We start from the raw sequence: 2,912 nt of genomic DNA on the forward strand, positions 1-2,912 counted from the left end.
CCCCAGCAGCAACCACGCTGAAGAGTCCACCGCCTGGGCCAGCTGAGGGACACTCATCCCCAGCGCTGCCACGACCAGAGTGCAGCGAAGAACTAAGGGGGAGAGGAGGGCAAGAAGCTGAGGAGTTGCCCCCGGAGCCAGCAGCAGTGCTAGTCCCAGAGCCGGAGATGCTGCCATATTCCCGTTGGGACGAGGAAGACCTGACACCTCCTGCTGAAGAAGACCTGCCCAACCGCCCTACCTGGGAGCTTGTAAGCTGCACTTCGCAGAATCTAGCCTGCAAGACACAGCGCCGCAGCAGAACCCAGTTTTCCCCTGCACCGCCATCCCCAGAGCAGAGAGAAGTCACGGCCAGAGATCTACAGGAGAAAAGGTTCCTGAGAAGAGCCAAAGCCCAGGTCAGAGGACCCATTTGCAGAGGAGTAGTAGAGGATTTCAATTTGAGAAGTGGATATGGATTCATTGTAGCCCCTGGTATCAAAGAAGGGATATTTGTCAACAGAAGAGATGTGAACGCTCATCTGCCTAGAGGACACCCTGGCAGAAACCTAAAGATGGGGGATTCAGTACAGTTTACCATGCATCAAGGCGAAAGAGGATTGTATGCGCTTGATGTAGTGCCATGTCCCAAGGAAGAAAGAAAAGACAGAGATACAGAAACAGATGCAGCAAAGGAAACAGATGAAGATCAAGAAAGAAAAGACAAGGAACCTACAGATGAAACTACCTCAGACGACGACAAAGACCAAGAAAGCAACAGGTGCCGCAGCCCTACCGGCCCAAGCCCTGGTATGGAGGAGTAAAGTAAAGAAAGAAGTTACCAGTTGAAGTTTTGAAAAGTTTTGTTTTGCAACGTTCACGTTTAAGCATGTGCCCACAAAAACTATTGTGAGAAAACCATAAACCTTAAGGCTATGAACTGGCTATAGCCACAAACTCTCGCAGTGTAAATAGTTACACCAAAAGGGCACCACCACCACCAGAGTCAGCCTGTTTAGGGGCTTGGCTCGTCTGCAACCAGGAGGAGCCCGTCCGTATATAGGGCCTTGGCTCGCCTGCGACCAGAGAGCATGCCTGTTTATGGGGCCTGGCTCTCCACCACAAAGAGGGTACCTGGTCAGCACCAACTGTGGAGGCCGCCTCTGCATCCTGCCAGAAGAGGCTGAAGGCGCGGATCCACCAGGCCAGGTATACCCTGAAACCACCAGCCCATGTAAGCCGCCTCTACATCCTGCCAGAAGTGGCTGAAGCCGCGGCCAACGTGAAAGGGTTTTGGGTGGGTTGACGGACTTGTGGGTGGAGGGTGGTGATGTATGGTACCTGGTGCTTTTAAAAATGTTTTACATGTTTTAATGTTTTATGCATTTTAAAATGTTGTCTTGCAGCCCGAGGACGTGCTGGTGATAACTAAGGGGGAATGTGGCGCCCCTGACCTGGTCAGGCACCACTGAGTACTGCACCCATGCTGGGGACAGTACAATACAGGTAATCCAGAAGGCTGACCGGGGTGTGGAACACAGGCGCATAGTGATCAGGTCTCACACATGTACCCATGAGAGGACCCCTGGGGATCCCAGGAGGGGGAAAAGCCTTGACCTTCACTGGAATAGTGGAGGGGGCCAAAAGCCTCCATCTCCTCTCAAGGGGTGTGGTAAGAGAGTCTGGTTGCTAGGTGGCGTAGGCAGGCACAAAGGGAAAAGAGAAGGAGGAGTAAAGAGTCTAGAGTCTGCAGCAGAGTGTGGAGGAGTGAGGAGCAGGAAAGTGAAGCTCAGACAGGAGCAGCAGTGAAGGTCCCAGATGTGAGCCGGTTCAGAGCAGAGTCCAGGGAGCTCCGAGGAGAGCTGACCCCTTCCCCTGGGCTGCTGTAGTCTGACAGCGTCCGCGCAGTGGCTACCAACGGGGGAGAACGGTCAACTAGGAGTGCTACCCGAAATCCATCTTCAGCTAGAGAGAGAGCACAGAGTGGGAAGTAAGGAGACTGCTAGAGAGTACCAGGCCCAAACGGGCGGCAGATCCCGAAGCGGAGATAGATCCAGCTTTCTTTTGTTAAACCTGCCGGTGTGGGGCTCTCAAAGCCCACGCCACAACACCACAAAAGCCGCAGCCACGTAGCCACAGTTAGGGCCCATAGGTCACAGGAGGCAAGCAGCTGGAGTGGCCTGGTCCAGGCGACAAGCAAACGGCAAACGAAGGGGAGAGAGGCTGCAGCATCTTCCCTGGGTGACCCCCATAGGGACTCAAAGTCGGGGTTACCCCAAACCACCAAGGGCTAAGGAAGGCGAGTTAGTAGTCACCCTCACAAGTCAGCCTGAAGGACACCTGGTTCCCACTTGGTTCATCCCAGCTACGCCCGGGTTACTCACCCTGCCATCAACTGTGAGTAAAAACCCTGAAAGACATCCTGCCTGTGTTGAGTCATTCTGCGCCTTGTAGTTCTACACACCTACACAGGGCCCTGGGGCTTGCCTCACTCTCAGGAGGCTATTCCAACTAACTGCACTCACCATCAGCCCCAGGCGTCCCTCAACCTGCAGTGGCGGTCCCCACTGACCGCAATACTGAGAGTGGCGTCACGACGAGAAGAAGATCTCCTACCTGTGGCAAGATCCAGCCGAGTGGAGTCCCTGAAGGTAATGCACCGACACAACACCTGTGGGGCTTCACACATTCATATTTACCACTAAACACTGGCTGGCTCCTAGCTGCCTGACAGTAAACATGTAAATACATTCTACTGCAAGGAAGTAATCACCAGTTCACTAAATAATAATTCTTATATATCATAAAAAAAAACTTTTTAAGCTAAACAGACTGGGCTACAATGATGACCATGCATATTTGGCATGCATCATGCACCAACCTGAACCTAGAACATTAATGCAGTCGTAGCTGTGGGATGGGACCACTCAGAA

At 52.9% G+C, this 2,912-nt stretch overlaps 1 pseudogene; it reads left to right on the forward strand.

The window, feature by feature from the left end:
- Positions 1 to 2,912, forward strand: part of LOC142312878 (uncharacterized) — a 259,596-nt pseudogene that overhangs the window by 84,460 nt on the left and 172,224 nt on the right.

This window comes from Anomaloglossus baeobatrachus, chromosome 5 (genome assembly GCF_048569485.1).
Source record: "Anomaloglossus baeobatrachus isolate aAnoBae1 chromosome 5, aAnoBae1.hap1, whole genome shotgun sequence".
Taxonomy (NCBI): Eukaryota; Metazoa; Chordata; class Amphibia; order Anura; family Aromobatidae; genus Anomaloglossus; species Anomaloglossus baeobatrachus.